The following is a 22558-nucleotide window of genomic DNA, read 5'->3' as shown; positions in this document are numbered from 1 at the left end:
TGACCTGGCATTATGGCTTGCAGCAGTAAATAGAGAACAATATTAAAAAAAATATTTTTTTCAGTTCAGAAAGTCTATGAAAAATTTGGGGTAGCAAATACTTTGATCCTCTTTGGAGACTGCTGACAGGATTCTTATAGTGCTGTTTACAGGTTCTCAGTTGAGAAAACAACCTGAAATCTAAGTTTGTGCATTCATCTGAACTGAAGAGGAAATTTTACCTGGAAACAGTATTTCTTCATAAGTTAATGTAGAGTTTCTTGTGTGCACTGTTTTCCCTGCTGCACTGACATGCAGACAGATTGATCTTAAGCAAATTGCACACACATGTAACTACAGCCATTTATGTGCACATACAGGAGCATGTGACAAAGGAAAACAAAACCACAGGCTTTGAGTTCAGAAAGTGAAGCTTTTGAGGACATTTTCTCCTCGTTTCTGTGAGAAAGAAGTCTCAGCTCCTCCTGATGCTGGGTGTTACCTGACCCTGTGGCTCCACAAGTGTGCTTTCCAAGCTGGTGTGCCTGCCACACGGGAGAAGTAAGGCATTGCTGGATGGCTTCTGTGGTCAGGTACAAGGAGCAGAGGAAGTGTTTACATTTAGGAGACTCTCATATTGAATACTTAAATGACTTACTGGTAAGCACAGCTTCAAAAGTTTAAGGAGAGTCGCAGTTTGGTGTGCGTTGAGTGTGCACTATGTTATGCACTTAGTTTCAACTATAAACCATTTGCTGGGTTTTAGTAACTCTGATGTTTAGTCTTTGTCCCCTCCCTGTTTAGACATTAGTAGTCAAGCGCTTTGCCTCCGTATGTAGCCTTAAATTGCACTTTTTTCTGATGTAGTCATCAGATCAAATTATTTATAAAATGAGGACATCCTTTTGGACTTCATATGTAAACAGTCTTAAATACGTGCACAGGCAGAGAGGTTCTTCTCTGTTTATCCACAGCTGAAGGCTAAACATTAATAAATGCTAACGTTTAATAGTGGCGTTTTTCCCCCCCTCATTCTACACTGAAATTAGGTTCAGATTCCTTCTCTAGATTATCCAAAGAACTTTCCCCTTGCCCTTGATCAAGATTCTGGTTGCAGTATGTCTCTGCTACTGTGATCATTGTGAGCTAGAGTAAATAAGTGGTTCCTCTGGAGTGGTTCCTGCTGGACAGGCATTAATGCGATCAGAACCTCGTCACAGTGCTGGCACGTGTACTTGAGGGTCAGGTCTACTGTCTTCAGGCAGTATGGTGACCCCAGAACTCTTAATTCTGGAATTACCAGTGAGAACTGGAAACATGCCACCAGCTCACTGGAGTACCAATTACCTTGGAGCCAAGTTGGTCTTGGGCTTGGCTTATTTCTAAGATATCTCAACAGGCAACAAATCTGTATGGATTTGGGGTTGGTGGGGAGGATTCTCAATAAAGATCAGAGGTGACTGATGATGTCTCAAGCTGCTGCAGCAGAGAGACTCTCCTTTTTCCATCTCTACTTTTTGAATATGTTTCACTGGAGACGTGGGAGCTGCCCACCCAAGAGACTGCCTTCATCTGGAGGGGGAGATGGAAAAGCAAGCTATAAAACAGGGTTTGAGAAACGTGCATCTTGCATCAGTTTTAAAGGTACCTACTGCTTCTAGGGTAATTTCATTTGTGCATTTGTTTCAGCTTTCTGGCTTTTGTTTTTTGCCTATTTTAACAAAACTTGAAATATCCTCTTAGCCAATGACAGCAAGGTTTGCAAATCAAAACCAAATCTGAGCATAGCACTACACTTGAGTGAGCTGTGCTAATCTAAGACAAGCTTCTGTTTCCTGCTTGGAGCTTCTGCCCCGTGCTCTCCTTTGGCACATGTAGAGCGCTGTGTGCTGACAGGCACCTTTGAGGCACAGATCAGTTAAAGAAATGTCTGTGGTGGCAACTGCTCCAAGCTTGGTATTTCATGTGCTTATTGGCTACCTACTCGTGGTTAGGAGGTAGGTGTTGGGAGTCATGTAGGCTAGAGAGAAGTCCTACATTTGTGAATTAACACCCATAATGGAGTGGTGTCAGGTCCTTTTTGTGCTCTTATGGTAAGACAAAAAGCTTAATCTGCCAATGAAAGTATTTCCCATAAGAAGTCAGAGTGCAAGCAGTGTGTGAGCAGAATATTTTAGGCAGCGAATATGTTGAACTGATAGAGTCCTGCATAGCCCAGCACTGCGGTTTGCATAAAAACAGCCCCTTAAAGACCCTGTGGTCTCGTGTTCTATCAGCTGCTCTATGACTGACTTTCACTTTCCCTACAGTATGAGAAGAGATAGAGAAGAGAATTTGCCATCAGTTTTCTCTCCCTGCATTTTTCCAGACAGTTTGGCCTCAACAAATTGTACAGCCTCCCTCTTGTCTGCGTGGGAGAGTACAGACTGCTGCTGGAGGCAAGGAGGGGAGATTAACATTCATCTGTTCTCTCCCCGCTCGCTTTTCCATCCCGTGGGCACGGGAGACTTATGAATGTTCCGCTCCTTTGGGGTACGTTTCTACTCATTGCCCTGATGCGAAGACCACAGAGACACCGGTAAGGTTGTGCAAGTTTCACACTGCTGATTAAATTGGCATATGAGGAAGTCAAATGCAATGTTTTCCTAGAAGGGGTCAGAGAAGAAGATGGAAGGACTGGCATAAGCCTTAGGTTGCTCGCTTCCTCAGAGATCTCCTTTTCCAGAGTCTGTGCACATTGAGGGCTTCATGCAGAGTCTTCCTTCTCGCATGGGTCTTCCATGAAAAGTGTGTTTTGACACACTTTGGAAAGTCTCTTCCAAGCAGAGATACTTGCTTCTTTGATCTTTACTCTCTGTTTTAATGTTGCACGTACGGCCAAGAAAACTATTAAAAAAGAAATGATGGGGAGGGGTTTGTTTATTTTTTAATAAGCTGAAGTTGATACTGTATAAACATCTACAATATCCATACATAGCAATGTTGGTAACACTCAAATGTAACATGAGGAGTTTTACTTTCACTTTGTGGCGTTGTGAGGGACAAGGAAGGGTTTTGCAAACGCGTCTTTCAGAATGACCCTGCTGTGCCTTTGGTACCCATTCACCCCGCCTAGGAGTCGGGTACCCTGGTGGGTGCACACCACGAGCAGTGATGTACCTGCTTGCTCCTGCTCCCTTCTGCATGACACCAGCCTGCCTGTGCAGGAGCAGCAGTGGCCTCGTTGTCCCCAGCATCTCCTGCTGCTGCTGAATTAAGGGGTGGGTGTCTCTCAAGAGAGAGCCAGGTATTCTTTCTCCTGCTGCTCCCTGTCCTAAATGGGCAGTGGTAGACAGTCAGCCTCTACTAATGTAGCTCTGTGGAAGGTTTGCTCTCGATGGAATGGAGTTGGGAGGTCTTTCTCCATCTTCAGGTAGTAGTTCCTGCAGGGGAGAGGGCAGTAGGTCTCCTCCCATCCTTTCCAGTGCTAGCCACTGCCTGGTGGGATGTGATGAGCCAAGGGCCACTGCCGCTGGCCGGCGGGTGATGGAGCTGCCGGTGTGGACAGCAGTGTGAGACCTGCAGAATCTGGGGAGCTGTACGAGTGGGCAACCAGCCCCTTGCCTGAGGTGGTGGAAGAGTACAAATGTGGTCATTTTTTTAAAGTTACAGTGAGGATTTTACCTGGGGTAGCACGTGTATTACTTACAGTGGCAGGGAATTTCTACGGAGTTTGTTTGAACTTCTGAAAGGATGTTGCTAAGGGGCATCAAGTGTGGTGAGGTCAGTACAAGAAGAACAAAACCTCTCATTCAGATAAAAGCAGGGAAAGGGAAATACTGCCACGTGTGGGATGGCTTCAGGCTAAACTGGTCCATGCAGTAATTTGTGCAGCTCTCAAGAAACATACTATGGGTTTGAGCTTCCCAGCTCAGACAGGTCTGTGTTCATGTTCCAGGCTTTGGGAAAGCAGGAACGTCACCATCTGTGTCCTACTTCATTTGAAAAAGAAAATTAAAAAGAATCTTGAATGCCAGCCATCTGCTGATATTGCATCCAAACTTTATCCCAGTATCTGGGGGCAGAGGAGGAAGATAGTTTCTTAGAGGAGAGGCACTGTTCAAAGAGAAAGAGCTGCCTGTACCTGGGGTGCTTCTGGATCCAGAAACCATCAGAGGAGCATGTGCAGGATGGCTTGGTACCTCAGTCCAGCCGCTTTCTGTAGTACCAAAAGAGTCTGGCCTAGAGAGAGTGAATCTGAGTCCCATGCTGCCGACAGTCTGCAGCACCTGGTTTATGGATTATTAAGAGGAGATTTGAGCATGTCTGTGAAGTGGCAGCCCAGTGATGGGTGGTTTAGAGCCACCATATTGATGTTTGACACAAAAAGATAAGTCACCTTTTCCTTGTATTCTGGTCATTGGGCATAATGTTTCAGAAATACGTTGGGTTGTGGTTTTCTACAAGCTGCTTATGAAAATAGGCCCACAGTCTCAGTGGGAACTGATATGGGCCCTTGGCTGGACGCAGAGCAAGAGCAGACTTGCTTCTCTTAAATTCTTACAACAGATCTCCCCCAGCAAATGCCCACTGAATTTCGATTTGGTTATGAAGGTGCTTTTTCTGAAGTCCCTGAGTAATTTTTCTATGTTGTATTCTCTTCTCTGTGTTACAGCAGTTGAGTGCTGCTTCTGTCCTGGCAGCTCTGTGTGAATGTGAACACAAGTAAGGCAGTAGAGAGTTAAAAAAAAATCCATTAATTAAAATATTTACATTGGAAGCTGCAAAACATTTACTCTTCGAGTAAAACAAACTTCCCCATTGTTCTTGTATGATTGCTACAGTTGCTCTGAAAATAGCCAGGAAGAGGTTGTGCTCTGAGGAATTTTACTGGGTTGGCAGGGGAATAGGAAGGTAGAGATACTGAAGTGGGCTCTTGGTCAGTGGCTCTCTTTTGTTCAAATCTTTCTGTAATGTGGAGAGAAGACCTCTTCTTCCTGAGGGGAAAACAAACAAACAAACTCACTAACCAAACAAAAAGAAACAAATGCCATAGTGGTGTAACTGTGTTGTCATATTGTTCTGATTATGCCAGAAAAATTAATGATCATCAGTAGAATGTGAGAAAATGGTATTTACAGGATGAAAGGTTTATTTTTTAGCACTTAGTGTGTCCTAGTGTACGCTTGGGGGAAAAAGGAAGCACCCCAGAGCTGGCAGTTTGGACCCTGCTGGGGACCCCCATGCCGCCATCCCCATTTTGCTGGTGGGGAAATGGCAGTGCAGCGTGGTGAAGGATGTCACCTCTCTGTGGCACTGAGCACCTTTGGGACCCTGCTGGGGTCTGTTGGCATCGTGGCTTCAGCTGCTCGGTGTGAAAAGAAAACCAAGTAAGGGTTACACCTGTGGTTTTTGCTTTAGGCACAGGGATACCTTTAGTAGCATCACTACAGGAGAAGTAGGCAAACATGAAAAATTTGTTTCAAATCCTTTAATTCCTGCTGTATCTCCCCCCCAGATAACTGGATTGAAAATTAGGCATTGTTTGTTGGTTTATTAATAGTATTCTCTTGTGTGCCATTTCACCATTGTGCATTTCTGACCTTTTCCACTCTAGCACCGGACTAACAGGCTTATGGACTTTGTGGGTGGGACACTGGAAGGGTAAAAAGAGTGTGAAGGCATTGCTTTGGTTGGTTTTTCAGGTCCTTGATTCACACTTCTCACTCTAGGCAGACTCAGAGCTTTTTAGGTTGCCAGATGGGAGGTCTCTCTTCTGCCCTAGTGACTCATGGATTGGCTGGATTGCAGGTCATGTTGTCTCTTCTTAACAGGGCCGTGGCAAAGCGTTTGTTCAAGCCCGAGTCTATCCAGACTGTAAATTTTATTGACAATTTTAAGGTTGCAAATTTGTTGGTTAGGTGTGTGATATTCCTTCGTCTGGTCCCAAGTATGCCAGACTCTGTCATGTTTACCTATATTATAAAAACACCTTGGTTGCTTTGAGAGGTTGGTCTGTAAAGGTGTTAGGAAATTAAATGTGCTTGTTCGGGGTAGGTAACATTTAAACTTGAGCATGAGAGTTTTGTTCCATCCGTTTCTTGCATGCTTTACTGTTTCTTTTTTTTTTAAGAGAGGCTGCATGCTGACAGCTTCTTGGCCTGGGGATAAAAAGTGCTTACCAAGGTTTGATAGTCTGATGGAAAATTGTCTCCACGATGTATAACACCGCTGGGATTATTTCTAGCCATTACCGTTGGTCTCATTTTACAACCGTTCACATTATGTAATTTGATGCTCATTTAATTTAATGAGAGGATGCTGCAGACTTACTTATGACTCTGCAGGACAACCTGTATGCTTTGGCCACCTATGTTAGCCCTGCCAAAGGAGGAATAGCGTGTTTCTTACAGGGCATGTTGCAACATCTTCGATATCTTTACTATCCACGCTTCCCACATTGCCGCAAAATGGGACGGCGACTTGCCTGGGGTGTAGATTGTATTGATTATATTGGAATGGCAGGAGAAGTTTAACTTTTTTTCTTCTTTTTTTCTTTGAACTGCTTATTAGACTTCTGTTGTAAGGTTATCAGGAGGTATTAATGGGCTTTTCCTTTTGTTGCAGATGGAATTTCATGACTTGATGCGTTTTGAATAGGACGAAGAGATGTGTCTGATAAGGTAAGAGAGAGGGTAAGATAAACATGTTCCTGCACAAAACTGTCACACTAGTTGGGTTTTTGGGTTGAAGATTTTCTTTTTTCCCCCTGGCAGAACCCTGCAAGTAATTGTGATAATTATTTTTAAGTTAAATCTGCCTCTAAGCCTCTGAGCAGAGACGATTTCTGTTCTATACAGCTTCTAGCCAGTTTTTTTCTCCCGGTGAACAAAGGCCAGAAGACAAGGCCAGAAGACAAGGAACAATGCCCTTGCACACCCAAGGGTTAGCAAGTCATGCTATTATTTTAGAGTTTTTTGGTGGCTTTTTTTTTTTTTTTTTTTTTAAATAACAGAGGATGTAGAGAAGTTTTTCTTTAGTTTTGAGATACTGCCTCCTTCCGCATCCCCACCCCAGATATTTAAAAATTCAAAGTTCAAGCATTGAAACTGCTCTTTGAGCTGTTTTAACTTCTACACTTTAACACTTTTTTTCCTTGTTGCAGTATTTTCAAATTTGGACTGTTTTTTATTAAGATAGAGTATATATGAGAAGAAATGCTCTAGATTTGAGTTTGAAATTAATATTTGCTGTCACTAATGTGCTGAAGGAAGCTGCAAGTTTGCTGATCTTTTAAAATTTATCTTCTAATAGTGTTTTTAAAAGGCAGTGTTTGGATGGATACTTTTTTCCTTTTGGTTTCTACTTCAGAGGTTTCCACTGTTAGAGAGCAGGGGATGTCTCTAAAACTCTTAGGTGTTGGGAGAACCACATTCGAACAACAAACAGCCAAGCACAGAAGTAGTATTGCCTAGGGATTCTTACTGTCTTTCAATGTACAATCCACACTGCAATTATCCAGCTTTATCACTTGTTTGTTTCATTTTTGTCTCCCCCTTCTTCCTGAGTTCTCTACCATTTACAGGCCTCAAAAATCCCTATTGTTCTTTTTGGCTCTTGGTTGGAAAATGTCATGGAAACAGCTAAATGCATGATGCCATTGTATCAGGACTAAATGACTTTTTCCTTGGATTCACACATTTCGCTCTTGTAGACGCACCTTGAGGTTTTTGGTTTGTCGGGGATTTTTTTGTTCTTTTTTCATTTAAGTTTTATTTTCCAAGTAGAGTTAGCCTTTGGAGGGTGGCTGCTCAAGCAAGTACTGAAAACATTGAATGACTCTTGGCACTGTGTGGTGTATGCAAGGATCCGAGACTTGGTGGCTGCCTGGTTGTTTTGGGGTTTTTTCGCAAGCATTAGACATTTTGTCCGTTCAAACCACCCTCTTTCATGCCACTGTTGGATCATGTTATGAATATTTTATCTAAAGGCTTACTCTCTACACGGAGGTGGTCTTGTATGTGTATGGTTGGTAAGACACAGCTCTCCAGGTGAGAGAGCTTGCCGTGTGCAGCGCTGTTGCACAAAGCACCTCGCACGCATACCTCGTTTGTTATGTAAACAAGCTGCTTCCCTTGCTCGTGTTCCAACCAGTCCTCCTATTCTCCAAGAATGGGTAATTAAAATTGTTTTCAGGACTTCTTAGAGTTTTCAGCCAATGTGCACTGGCACCCCTCCGCACCACCCCGTCGCACGGTGCCAGCGGCGCTGCCGTGGCTGGAGGCCGAGCGGTGCCCACGGTGGCACTGCCACCGGTGTGTGTGTGCGTGCTCTTGTTGAAGGGAAGCACAGCCAGAATGGGACAGGTGGAAGTGCTCCTGTTCAGGCTGCTTTGTTCAGATTCAGTTCACTGAGAAGTCTGTCCAGTGTCGAAGCAACGCTGGGGGCTTCGGTGCGCGTCAGCAATCGGGACGGGACAATTTGGTGAGACAACAATTTAGTCATTCAGCTGCTGGTATTTCCTGAAGACTTTATTCTCATGAATTATATATGTATTATATAGTGTACATATATGACGTTGTTTAATTTTATGTACTGCCCTCTTCTGTGGAGTAAATATTGACAAATCTGTGTGGTGTGGCATGGGCAGCTCTTGTAGCACAGCAGCTGATTGCTGTTGTACTGTCTCTCCCAGTGCAAGTTCACTCTCCCCCATCTTGTAAAAGAACCACTGAGGAGGCTCTGTTTTTAGCAAGTTCTGCAGCTTGAGGCCATGACACCTCACACCTCCTCTCACCACTGCTTTGTTGCCAGTCCCAAGCATGTGCAAACTGCAAGGTGGATCCCAGCAACTGGGCTGGCATTAAAATGAGATTCTGTGATAAAGAAGGAGCACTTTCCACTGGCTGTCATCTTTCACCTCTAAAAGGAAATATTCTGTCCTCATTTTGTGTGATGCCTTCTTACTGTAAAATTCAATCCTGAGCTAGGAATGGGTGTATCTTGCTCCCCTTTCTCTGAGAGGGATTTGTTATCCTTTCATCAGCAGCCTGGGCTGGAGAAATGCTACTGTCCCACTCCTGGTCCTCCTGTGTTGCAAGAAGTGTCTGTCCTGGTCATGTTCCTCCTCAAGGCTGCAGGTGTCACTCATTCTTTCAATTATCCATAACTACTAAAGATGTCATCTGTGTCACTTCATTTATTTCATTTTTTTTTTAACCTTCTGCTCCCTTTCTGCATTCCCTCTCCTCATTTACATTTAGGTTTTCATCCTTCCACACAGTCATCTGGATTCTGCCCCAAACATGCCCTCAGGTCTTGACTGTGCCTCCTATCAATGTTTTTCCTTGGTTGCTTAGTTTTCATGGATATTTCCTGATCCATTCCCTTCTGTCTCTTCTTCTGGAGGAGTTAGTCTGAAGCACCCCCATATTTCTTGCTGCCATTGCAATTAAAGGGGTTTAGATCCCATTTAAAGCAACAATAGATGGTCCAGTCTCTGCAGAACTAATCTTGTTTTAATGCTGGCCATGGCGACTTCCTTGTAATGGCTGGCTTTTGGCATCTGTTCCGCCGATTACATGATGGGGTAGAATTAAAAAAATGAGTAATAGCTCTTTTCATATTTCTGACGCCTAGTGATGAAATTATGAGACTTGGCAAGCTTGCAGCAATGTTGATAGGTGCCAGACCTCTCACCCAGTATTTTCTTTTCCTTCCCCATATTTCCCTGTGCCTTTATCTTTCTTCCTTCCGAGCAACCCGGAGCGGTTGTGAATTGCATGAAGTCCAGTTTAGCATGAGGTCTGCCCGATAGCTCAGATCATAAATATAAAATCCTTCTATAAGGGCCAATCTATTTTTAGAGGTACACTTATGAGATAAAAATGACTTTGATCGCTGAAACAGCATTGTGTCATTTTTGAAAGGAAATGACAAGGAAGTAACTGTTATCAGGCCTATTTTCACCCACTGTTAGCTTAGACCTGACAAATGGTGTCTGCAAGGTCTCTTGTCTTAACAGTTCCAAATTAGGTGGCCAATTAATACTGACTATCTAAAAAGCACTAGGTTGATGTATATTCTATTATTAATAGCTGTTAATGCCCTCCATAATAGTATTCTGTTTTGCAAACATTTTCTGGTTGTTCTTTTCTAACGAGTCTTGGCAGTGAAACCCCCAATTTTACACATACAGAACCACAGTAACTCGTTGAAGTGTTTGTGTGGGTTTTGGTTTCTTTTTTTTTTTTCATTTTGGGTGTGTTTGTCTTGTTTACCGGGAGTAACGCTTGATTTTGATGAGACCAAATAGAGGCAAAGTCCAGGAATTACTTCTGTCCAAACTGGTACATTGTGGTTTCTTCTTGTGTTAGTGCAGGTCAGCACAAAGCTCTTGCATCACTGCTAGATGAATTTTAATAATTTCCTTTGACATTGCCAGTGAATGCTTTTGTCCCTACAGAAGCCATCTTAGGAAAACTTTCATGATAAGAAAGGTAATTTGAATAAAATGGTAACAGGTAAATTGAGTTTCTTTTCTTGTATTATTTAGCTGTTATGTCACAATATGTGGAAAGTACCTGGAAAGCACAAGCAGAAAAATGGGAAATCTCATGCATGAGGAAAAGCCTCTAGATAAGAGTGTGTAGGGGGAGAATATATACATAAATGTAGACATCAAGGTAAATGCTTTTTCCTTTTCTTTTTCTTCCAGAAAATTTGAATATTTGCACAATCTGATGTTTCAAGTTTTAAATGCTTAACACTTCTAAAAGAATAAATTACTTCAGTGCTGGAATTGGTAGATAACTGTCAGCTTCAAAGGATCAAGTGAGTTGGAAGGAATGTCTGGAGAACTCAGTATAGGCAGGTATCAGGCAGAATATAGAAATGAGGGGAGTATATCCAGCTGATATAACAGAGACCTAGATGTAATTTTATATATGAATTAAGACTAATTATGCTACAAAAATCAAATTTCTGTGGTTCTGCTTTTAGTGTAAATGTAGGATACTCACTTCCCCCTCCACGTCTCTGTCACACTGGGTTTCCCAAACTGCTGAATGGTGTTGCTTCTGTAAAAATTAAGAATGGAAGTTCACCTATTTAATACTTTTCCAACTACCCTTACAAAAAGCGCTATCTTTGGCTTTGGAATATCCTCGTTGTGAGCTGGCTGGCTCTGTGAGATGTAAGTAACTTTACACTCTTGACTAAGCAATTAAGAGAATCTGAAATCAGTACTGTAAAATGCACATTGAAGCTATAGGGATGAGATGGAAGGAGCCATTTAGCTTCTTCTTGAGCAGTGAACTGATCTGAACTTCCCCTTGGAGTGCGTGAAGCACAAAGGTCAGGAGCAGTTGAGGTGTGCAGTCTCTGGGAAGCCTGTTGCCTCTTTCACTCCACCCAGTGAGCCGGGCTGGGTACTAAACCTGGCCAGAACCACTGGCTTCGACTTCTCCCGAGGGTTATTTTTCTGACCGAAGTCCTCTGGGCTTCAGGGGGAGCCCGGGCACAGGGTGAGTGCCAGGGCAGCTCCTGGGGGGTGCAGCTGCCCCTTCAGGGTGGGCACCCACTGGAGCAGGGCCGTGGGGTGATGGGAGCATCAGTGCTGGGGCTGATCCCTGAGCCCACCATGCTGGCTGGACGCACGGACCTTTCATCCTTCCTTGGTGTTGGTGGCGTGACTGGAGCTGGGAGATGGGGAGTGGGGAGCAGGTGGCCCTTCCTTGGGAGATGGGGAGTGGGGAGCAGGTGGCCCTTCCCTGGGAGATGGGGCGTGGGGAGCAGGTGGCCCTTCCCCTGGTGAGCACACAGGGTACCAGCTCTGCGGCTGTGGACTGCCTGCCGATTTCAGTGATTGAAAATAGTGCTGGCAGCCAGAAACTTCCAACTGCAGCTCTGCTAATGACTGGTGGTGTGGTTTTGGGCAACTCCCTCGGTTGCCTTTGAGTCAGCTCCCCTTTCAGTAAAAAGAGGATGATGCTTACTGTTGAAGTGATTAATTATTGTTCTTCAGATGTCGAAGTCCTGCCATGGTATGGAGAACCTTCTCTGCTTTTGTTGAGCCTGGCTCCAAGAACATGAGAGATTATAGGGACTACTTTGTTTTGGTTTTTTTTCCTTTTTTTCCTGTTAATTTAGGAAATGGATCTGATTGACTCTTGGCACCAAAGTGCCAACCACCACTACCAATCTTTTGAATCTCTTCCTCTTTTCTTTTCTCTCTGCATCTCCCTCTTGACTGTCCATTCTTCATATCAAACCTTTCCTAAATTAAAGACAGGGTGCCAGACGGAGTTAAGAGGAAAATTTTAGTTGACGTTCCTAGCAGTGAGGTTAAAGGTTTGCTGCTTGGTGTAGTGAGATACAGAAATGTTCTGCTTTTTTCTCTGAAACCCATTTCGTGTGAAGGCTGTGCAGTTTCCAAGCTCAGGCTTGGCTGCTAACTTCAGACATGCTAGTAACTTGCTGTTTAAAAAAAAATATATATAAAATAAACAAGTCTAAAAATAATATCTGGGGGAGTGGCTGAGTGAAAAATTGAAAAATTCACATATGAGATTAAATTTAACTTAAACCCTCCCATGATATTCAAATTAAAGGAAAGTATTAGGTAAAGAATCCAGACAGAGCTCAGAGAACACCAAAAGCTAGTTTGCTGTTAATCTGCCTCAAAAAAGGGGTTGTCTGGGCTCATGAGTGACCTCCAGCAGCAGGTGGTAACTTCCATTCTCCAGGTGGAAGAGAGGATGTGTTGAAGGGGCTGAGAGCTCTCCCTGTCCCACCCATTGGGGTGATGGGGCTGGGAGCAGCAGGCAGCTCTCAGTGCCCAGGCAGCCCAGCGCTCTGGGTGGGACTTTGTGGACTCTCTGGTGGCCCTCCCAATGCTCAGACAGTAGCCAGGGCCCTGGTTACTTGTGGGCTTCATAAACACCAAGAAATGGGCTTTAGTTTTAGAAAACATAGTCTTTGAAGTACATTCGAAGGCTTCTGTCCCCAAAATGAGCATCTGGTGCCTGCCTGCATCTTCCTGTCCTGCCAGAGCAGATCATGACCTCTCACTCAGTGATTTCTATAGTGAGTCCATAATTTCTGGTGTTACCTTACAGAGATGTCCTTTCCTGACTATAAATGACAGTAGGGGGCCTGTCCCATTTTTGTTTCTCCTTACCCCTGGAGAGATGCAATATAGTACCTGGATGTAGTATAATGCATAGTGCTTTTGCTAAATACAAAAGGAGAGAGACACAGATGGATGTCATAAACTTTGTTTCTCAAACCTGCCATTTCCATACTTGGAAATCACTTCACGTTCCTCGTTTATCCACACAAAAATTTGAATTCTCCAGCGCCAATTAACTTTAGGTAAAGCAGCAGAACAGTAGATTGCTGTCTGTCCTGGAGCTCTGGCAAAAGCCTTGAATGCCCTGAAATGAGGCCTTGGAGCGCTTTGAAGACAAATGAACTTTGATTTGAATATTCTAACAGGGAATGCGTAGGGAGCAGCAGGTGCTTCTGAAGAGTTGTGCTCCAAGAGCCATACCTGTTGGAGTGACCCGAATGCATTTGTCTGTATTTGTGAAGGGATAGCACTGCTCCAGTGGGCAGGATGTAAATGCCAAAGAAATTGCACAAGATTGTAGCTGGATAAGATAGAAAGTGGTTCTTGGAGAAACTGCATTTAGCAAGCTTGCTGTCAATGAGTTTCTGAGCATGCTATGCATCATATCAATCAACTGTAATTACGTACAGTCAGGCAGAGAAGATTAATTCTGAATTCTTCAAAACCTATTCATCTGACCAGATGCATCCTTTGGGGGCCTAGCTTTGGCTAATGTATTCTTTATCTTCTGAGTAATTTTGGTAGAGACATTTAGCCATTTTGTTGGTAAGTCACTGATAACCATTATCCTCTTTGATAAGCCAAATATGCAGACTGTTTAAACTCTTGATATAAGATGTATTCTTTGAATCTTTCACTGTTCTTGTGGTATTTTCTTTTCCAAAGTGAATAGACCAGAAATGCATGTTGCCCTTGTTGTTACTGTTTTTTAGATAACACTCTCCCTCCCTGCGTCACCTTATATGAAATAATGCTCTTATCCATCCAGAGGTTACAATTCCTCGCTTAGCTGCAGATTTGTGCAGGAAATTTAGTGTCTAGATGGTGTCTGCTTTAACCCCCAGTCATTTCTTACAGGATTGCTGCCTTCCCAAATGCAGTTCCCCAAGGGCATCTCTTGGAGTTCTTGTTTTTCTTTTTTTTTTTTCTTTTTTTTTTTTTAATTCCTAGAAGTTTGTAATTTTGTGTTATGGCTGTATTAAAACCAGCTGCTGCTCTGACAAACTATACCCAGCTAAAACTGTACTTGACCAGAAAGTAGCCTTACTTGATTTTTGCTTACCATTGCTCCAGGTTTCATGTTCAGTACAGATGACAAGAATTGGTTTCATATTTTCTTTCTTATCCCTGGTAATGGCAATGGACAGCATCCCATCAGTCTCCCAAAATACCAAAAAAACCCCAACAACAACCAAACAACACCCCCCCCCCAAAAAAAAACCCCAAAAAACAAAAAACAACAAACAAACAAACAAAAAAAACCCCCAAACAAACAAAAAAAACCCACCCAAGAGGAAGTACATGGTGTCATTACAAATAATACAGGATTTTGTATCATTGAACTTCTTGTACTCTGCAGTTTAGGTTTGTGTGAACATAATTACAGCTTTGAATTCTTTCTTTTAAATATTGCATGTATGTGGGGGAGTAGTTGTTTTGTTTTCGCTAAGTAGCATTTTTCCAGACAATTGCGTTCATACCACTTGTGTTCTTTTTTGAAGGTTAAATTTAATATTGATAGGGTTTTTTGGTCTAGTTTTTATATGAGATTAAGTACCAGACAGTTGCACGTTTACCATCAGCTAATAGTCAAAAGGTACAGTCTCACAAAGACTTGGCTAAAACTAAATGAATAGCTCTCAATTTCCTGTGGGTGTGGGGTTTTGTGCGTGTGTGCACTGCTTACCAATAAGGAATGGAGCAGCTTTCTTCTGAGATAGCTATGCTGCCAACTTTTATACTGCTGAAGTAATTTTGTTAAACAGGAGGAAGAAAAAAAGTTCATAAATTGTCAAAAGGAATTTGACTGCAGAGAGTGCCAGCAGGGTTGGGTCTGTTTTTCCTCCTCCATTTTATCAGGAATAAAGTAGGCTTGTTGCTTTTGTACTTTATTGGCCTTTTGCTTCCAAATGGTGAGAGCCTTAACAGTATACTGCTTTCATGATTTATTTCAACAGTTGTCTGTGAGTGTAGTATTTGAACACACCTCGTGGAGATTAAAAAGGTCAAGACTTTTACTTCCATAGAGATGTTGTACAGAGCCTCATTTGGGGCATCTCGCTGTGAAGTGACTCAAGTGATTGCCTTAGGGCAGCTATGGGGGATGGCTATGGGGATTTGAGTGATGGTACCCTCCCACCAAAGCCATCTTCTGCTGGTCAGGGAATGCTCTGTTTGGCCTGTCTGTCACAGGCTCAGAAGAATTTTACCTCTAATATATACTAGTGTTGTCACTTTGATCCTGTGCATTGCTAGGTGTTATAATGGCATGCTATTTCTTTTACAAAGAAGAAATGTGCAGGCTGGCCCTTACCCTAGTCTGTGCTGTTAAAAGACAGAGAAATGAGTAGACCTGTCTGTGTCCCACTTAAACTTCCTCTGGACTTCTTCCAGTTGTCTTCAAGCAGACAACTTGGAAGAACAAATTATCTCTGTCCTTTTTCTCTCTGCTTTCTTCTTCTGACTTGCAGCTTAAAATATCACCCCCTTTAGTAGCCTTAAGAGAGGCAGGTGATGAAATCTCCAGTAGAAGTATTCTCTAAAGTTGAATCAGTTACACCATCAATCCCACTAACAAAGCTCAGTGGAAGCAGAGCTTTCTGACACGATGCCAGGAGGATATCCAACAAGCTCTTACTGATTGAAAAACATGCTTGGGATATACCTGTGTAGCTTGCTGTGTAACTCTTTCCTTTTATGATCTTTTGGATGGCCCATGCTGCCTAGAAAACTTGGCGTTTCTACCAAGAGAGATGGTTGGAGAACTCTCCGGGGATGTCTGCATTATCTCTCTAGCAGTTGTTGAATGTGTGCTCCATGTGTCCCTGACTCAGGGAGCAGCTGTTGTTCCTCAGTTCTGGTTGGAGGGTCGGAGCCAGATGAGGGTGTGCCCTTGCTTCTCCGGTTTTCAGACATGGCGTGAGGGAATGAAGGGAATAAGACGGCATGCTCTGAATAACTCTGATGAGGAGTGAGTCTTGAAATGATTTGTAGCTCTGATTGCTTAACACACAAAAGGACATGAAAACTCTTGTTTAATGCAGACTTCAGAAAGCATCAGTAGTCAAGGATGATCTGAAGTTCTGACACTGGTTTCTGGTGAGACCTGGTGTGACATGAGATTTGAGTGAAAGCAGCATGTCCACTGTTCAGCAAAACCATAAGTGATAGTGGTTAATACAAGGTATTCTCTTACAAATCCTCTTCTTAACGTGCTTTTATTAAAACAAGAAAGATAACTGTATGGCCAGATGTTGATGGATCCTGGTGCAAGAATCAAAGCAAGCTATACTCTTTAGGCACTTGTGAGTCACATACAGTTTGGAGATCCTGTGCTGTCTGTTATGCAAGACAAGTTCACATTTGCATAGGCTGCCTTTTTTTCATGCATGGCTTTAGTTTTCACTAGTGATTAAATTTAAAATTATTTCCTCATGTTTTTAGCTGTTGTTGTAATACTGAAGTGTTACTCTTTTTCTGATCGCTTGTCCTCTTTCATATATGTGTATATTTTCTTCTTATTAAAGAAATACACTTTTATTTAATCGTAGAATAGCACCTGAAGAATAGTTGAAGGTGAGAGATAGACATTCTATGTTACTTTTCTCCTATTTAAAACAAATTGAGACTTATGTGATACTTGCTAGCAGTCTCTTGCTGATCCAGGGAAATAATTTTTAAAGAGGTCCTGAGAGTATTCTTTTCATTTGGAAGGGGTTAATGTGAGCTTTTCGTGTTCAGGCGGTGTGGCTGGGACATAGAAACACAGCCATACAGATTGGTGTAGGTGGAAATGGGGTTTGTGTAAATAGTTTTCTTAGCAGGTGATGAACTTTTTCGTTAATCATTTAATTACTTAATTTCAGGAGGTCTTTGGCAGAAGAGACTGTCTGGGAAGCTCTGCCAGACACCTACACAGGTGTGGCAATAGAGAAAGAATGGGACTCTGACATCTGAAGTTGGATGCTGGGCAGGAAGTGCTGGAGCAAGGGCTGGCCAGAAATGCTGAAATACAGATTTTGGGGAGGCAAGGCATGAGGATCTCTGGTGGTTAGCCCAACAGCAAGTCACTTTAGCCTTAAGAGTTTCCACCTGTGTGAGACAATTTATAATACAAGCCTCAGAAGTACTGTGAAACTACTAAATTAATGCTTTCAGTGGAAGATCACAGGATGCTTTGAATAAAGCTTTACAAAAGTGCACAGTGTTCTTACACACAAACTATTTGGTATTAATAGTATCTCTAAAATGACAAGGAAGATGAAATGTGCCAGATTTGTGAAGCTGGAGAAATGTTTGCTCATTATTTTGAAAGAGATAGAAGGTGCAGATGGAGAAGGGAGGATTGAAACCTAGGTTTGCAGCAAAAAGTCCTATAGACTGTCATCATGGATGTGGTTTGGAAATCCTTCATTTTGTTACCTTTTGTCTGTCAATTGGCTTTGTAGGTGGCTGAGCATATTTCTGAGCAGGTTGAGAGGGAAGAGGGTGTTCACCAGCGCGGAGTAGCGCAGGGCAGAGGAAGCTGCTGCGCAAACTCTCTATTCGAAGATGTGGCAAACCAGGAACTGCTGTAGTCCTTTTCTTAAATAGGAAATACATGCAGCCACAAAAGGCAAGAGACTGGCTGGAGCCTATAATAGAAATACAAAGTTGCAAGAGGTAGTCTTTCAGCCTACTTTGGCGTTTGGATAATACTTCAAAAGCTGAAAAATAGGCCAGTGTGCAACCTGCCTGCAGAATAACAATTGTCAGCGTTTTAACCTGCATGTCCACAGTATGGTTGTGCTTTCATCGAATCGCAGAATGTTTTGGGTTGGACTTTAGGGATCATCTTGTTCCAATTCCCCTTCCATGGGCATGGACACCTCCCGCTAGACCAGGTTGCTCAGAGCTCTGTCCAACCTGGCCTTGAACACTTCCAGGAATGGGGCATCCACATCTTCTCTGGGAAACCTGCTCCAGTGTCTCACCACCCTCACAGGCCAGAATTTCTTCCTGCAGGATAGTGATGCCCTTACCCATGCAAGCAGCAAGGTGTCACTGGGATGAAGATGTCACTCTTCATAGTGGGGGGATCATTGCAGCCCTGTCCCCAGCTTCAGAGTGTCTCTGTCCTGCACGTGCTCCAGGTCTCCTCTGCCACAGGCTTGATGTGGGCTTACTAAAATGGTTTGGTTTGGTTGAAACCAGCTCACAGAGCATGGGAAAGATTCCCATTGTCCCAGATGACTGGAGCTTTTTGCTGTATTTCAGCTGAGTTGTTAACAGTGAGGTGTGACCTTTCTGTGAGCAGGTGAGAAGTGAAAGTTCTGCCTCTCCCTTGCTTGGATATTAGCATGCTCAGAAATGAGGAAATAGCTTTAACTTTGTGATGGAGGCCAGAACAGTAAAAAAACCTCCAATCCTACTTATTCAGAGAAGTGAGTCCTCAGCTTGATTATTTAGGAACAACTACGTAGTGGTACAGGGTGTGTTCTCCTGATGGACAAATTGGCCATCGTTTGTTAGGTATGGCGAATAAAACATTTCATTTTTAAATGAGCTGTGGTAGATATGTTCTAATGTCCTAGGGAAGGCCTTGTGGCTAGTAATTAATTCTGGTAATTAATTCCGCCGTTGGGCTAGGGCTCAACAAACGGTTGCACAGGTTTTACTCAGGCAACACTAACCTGAGGAGCTGTGTTGAAATTTCTTTGACCTTTGTTAAAAAGTTCAAGCCCTATTAAAGTTTAGCCTGGGAGAACACCTTTAGGTCTACATTATATTCCTGTTTTGGGAATAAATCCATATGGGGAAAATAGCAATGAGCACTTGGGTCTGGCATCTATACCCTTCTTTTGAAGGTAATCCTCTCCTATAAGCTGGAACATCAGCTGACCTCACCACCTCTGACTCTGCTGTGACAATGAGTTCAGATTTTTCTGCCCCTGCTCCCCTTCATTCTTCTTTTCTAGCACACCACTGCAATGCTGGTGTTGTTTGTCTAAAAGATAAAGTGCTCTTACTCTAAAAAAGCAAAAGCATTACAATTGAATTGCTATTTTGTCAATTAATATTACTGCTATTTAATAAAGATGACAGGAATTCTCCTTTTTGGGCTGAAAGCAGAAGCAGCACTATGTTCTGACTCAAGTTCAGCCACAGGGGTTTTTTTTTTTTTAATAGTCATTAAATGCCTTATTGTATTTAAAAAACCAAAACGAATATTTTTGTTTTGGAAGAATGAGTATCTGATATGACAGCATAGAGCGAAAGTTTATTATGCATATACAGTTGAAATAAGTTAACTTGTTTAAACTGTATTGTAGAAGCAGTGCTTCTGCATTTGAAAAAGTTTCATGACTTCATATAACCATATCAACATGTTTCCATAGTTAATTTCCAGCCTACAATTGTATTATCCCTTGTCTAATGGAACATCATAATATTAAGTAAACTAATAACCCTAATGTTAATGTTGCTGATGCTTTATTAGATACTACATAAAGAAAAAATAAAAAACAAAAAACCAAAACAAAAACAACCAGCCAAACACCAAAACAACAACAAAACAATAAACTGCAGTCCTACACTGACTTAACTAGGATATGTTTTAACTTAAATTTTTCTACAGGGGCAGTTGAAGGTCACATCTAAAAATGCTGTCCATGCTCAATCCAATGCTCAAAATGGACCAGCACACAACACTCTGCTGAACTGTTATGTACTGCTGCTTGAGAGGACATCAAATGCACACCCAATGCTGTTCAGTGCTTTTCTGCAGAGAGGAACAGACTATGCTGGGACTTCCATCACATTTATGTATGTGCACATATATGCAGGATTAATGTAGTGAGTATAAACGGGTGAGGCAATGTTAGTGCTTGGAAAAGGAAGGGAGAAGTAACAGCCTTTAGCTGGTAGAACTGAGGTAGTTATATTCCAACGTCATTAGTAATTATACTGAACAAAGCTATTTCTTTCTAAATTTGAAAATGCCACCAAAAATCAGGGATATGGCACATATGTCCTGTGTCACACAGGGAGTTAATTTCCTTTTAGTGTGGGCTTATTTGGGTAGTCTGAATGTTAGCACAGGCCAGTCCAACTCTGTACATTATGCAGACGGTAGGGCTCGCTACGTTCAGGAGAGAGTTTACATTGGAAGGGAGCTGGGGCGATGGGAAGAAGCTAACAAAACACAGAGGCCTTGCTGCTGGAAGATTGGGTATGTTTTTTGGATGCAAAAGCCAAGCATGTCTTCTAGGAGCATATAATGTTTTACCAATGTGTGATGGCCCAGGATCATTACTGGAATAGAGTCCAATTCTTACGTGCCTGCAGAAAGCTGAGAGATTGATTACAGTTGGAAAACCTGTTTTACTGTTAGACTTTTTTAAATAAAAAGCTTTGCATGCTTGCTTCAGGTGAAGTGGATGAGTTGTATTTTGCAAATATCTATAGAGGAAAAAAAATACAAAAAGTACAAAAGTACAAAACTCTTCAGTTTAGTAGGAGGAGGTGTAATGAGATTGAATAGCTGAAAGTTGAAACCAGATGAATCTGGGCTACTTCTAACACACAAATTATTAAACAGAATAAATTATTTGCTAAAACAACTCCCTTTGGACATGATGGATTCCTAATCACTTGCCTGGGAATTAGACTAGATGATTTTTACAAGGGAGAGTATTGCTGTGTGTACGTTTATAGCAAGCCATATATCTGCATGTAAGTCTGTGCCACACCTTGGGTGGAAGGTCACACTGATGATTGTGATGGTCTGTTCTGTTTTCCACATCTGTGAGAGGTGGGTAGAGACCACATGATGCTGTGAAATACTATATCAGCCCAATTTCTTGAGTATCATCTCTAGGAGGCTGGTAAGGTTTTCTTGGTTTGTTGTTTCTTTTCTCTCTTTGGCAGATCTGCTGAGTTTTGATTCCTGACTCAGAAGGGAGAACAGAATTTAAGTCCTGCCCACCCATCCATATGGAGAGTGGCTTCTGTAGCTAGGTTACAGGGGGTCCTGAGGGGCTTTGGGGTTTTTTTATTTAATAATTGAGAATGTGGGGTTTTTTGGTTTGTTTCTTTGAGGAAGATTGAAGGAGTCAGATAAGTCAAGTTTTGCATGTATCCTGCTGGAGAAAAGAATGGGACAAACAGAATAGAGAGGAAAATGAACTTACAATCAAAGGTTTTTTTTGTTTTTTTTTTTTTTTTAATCTTATGGGGAATAGGGGAATTCGTAAAGGTCATGGAAAAAGAAAAGCTAATGCACTAGGGATCTTCCATAATTAGGTTGGATTTCCAGATTCATTCCATATCAGTAACAATGGATTATTTTTCTCTTCCTGGTGACTCTTTGTTCATCCATATAAAATAAAAACTGTGCTGATCTAATTTCAAATAGAAATTAGAAATTTCCATCTCTGTGTCAAATGTGTTCCCATGTGTTCCACAGGGAGAGGGAGATCAACACTTGTTGAGTTGCCTGCCTGCCTCTGGATGTGCCTCTTTGGGATGGAGCAAGGCACAGGAGGTAGAGCTGTGCAACACTGCAGCACCTGGGCAGTGGACCCACGATAGCAATTCCATTTTTATTCACGGGGTGGAAATAAAATTCATACATTTCAATTTAAAAGCAAAGGAATTGCCCTTCTTGTCCCCACAGTAGCAATGCTTGTGTAGAAGTCTCTATCTGGAGATACAGGATATACTAATATGTCCTATATTGTGTTGGTGGGGGAGCCTTTAGTGGGGAATGAAGTTTTGTGTTTTTATGACGATCCAATGTTCTCACTGCATTTGTGATGTTACTGCAGAGCTCTGTTTCACTGAATATGGGAAGCTCCCTGAGGATGGCAGAGAAAATGCCACTGCCTTAACTTCTGACACGTATCACATGTGAATTATTTATGGTACTTCATTGCAAATGGAGTGTTCTTTAGTATATTTGTAAATAATGAATTCTTTATGACAGGACATCTGTGTCTGTGGATCCTGTGCCATGGAACCAGTTTTCTAAATACACTTTATGATAAGATATCTATCCCTTTTCCCAGACTGTCCTGTAATAAAGTATCTTTGTATTCCTGCTATGTATTATCGTTCTGACACCTAAATGATATATGGATAAATATATATGTAGAAGTTTGTACTGTTTCTTGTGAATTGATATGGTGTTTAGTTCACTTTATATTTAGTCGGTACTTTTATAAGTAAACAGTCTGATTTTTGTGTTCTGTAAAATGAAGTTAGTGAAAG

The 22558-nt window shown here is 42.2% G+C and overlaps 1 protein-coding gene across 9 annotated transcripts in view; it reads left to right on the top strand.

The window, feature by feature from the left end:
• The window catches only part of TRERF1 (transcriptional regulating factor 1), a 99915-nt gene that overhangs the window by 22712 nt on the left and 54645 nt on the right, over positions 1-22558 (top strand). For all 9 annotated transcript variants that reach the window (XM_058419991.1, XM_058419994.1, XM_058419993.1 and 6 more), the window contains one exon: positions 6586-6641. The gene's annotated coding sequence lies outside the window, so the exon portion shown is untranslated. The remainder of the gene's footprint in view (positions 1-6585; positions 6642-22558) is intronic.

This window comes from Hirundo rustica, chromosome 3 (genome assembly GCF_015227805.2).
Source record: "Hirundo rustica isolate bHirRus1 chromosome 3, bHirRus1.pri.v3, whole genome shotgun sequence".
NCBI classification, from domain to species: domain Eukaryota; kingdom Metazoa; phylum Chordata; class Aves; order Passeriformes; family Hirundinidae; genus Hirundo; species Hirundo rustica.
Note: the sequence above shows the minus strand (reverse complement) of the source record. Positions and strands in the feature narration are given on the sequence as shown.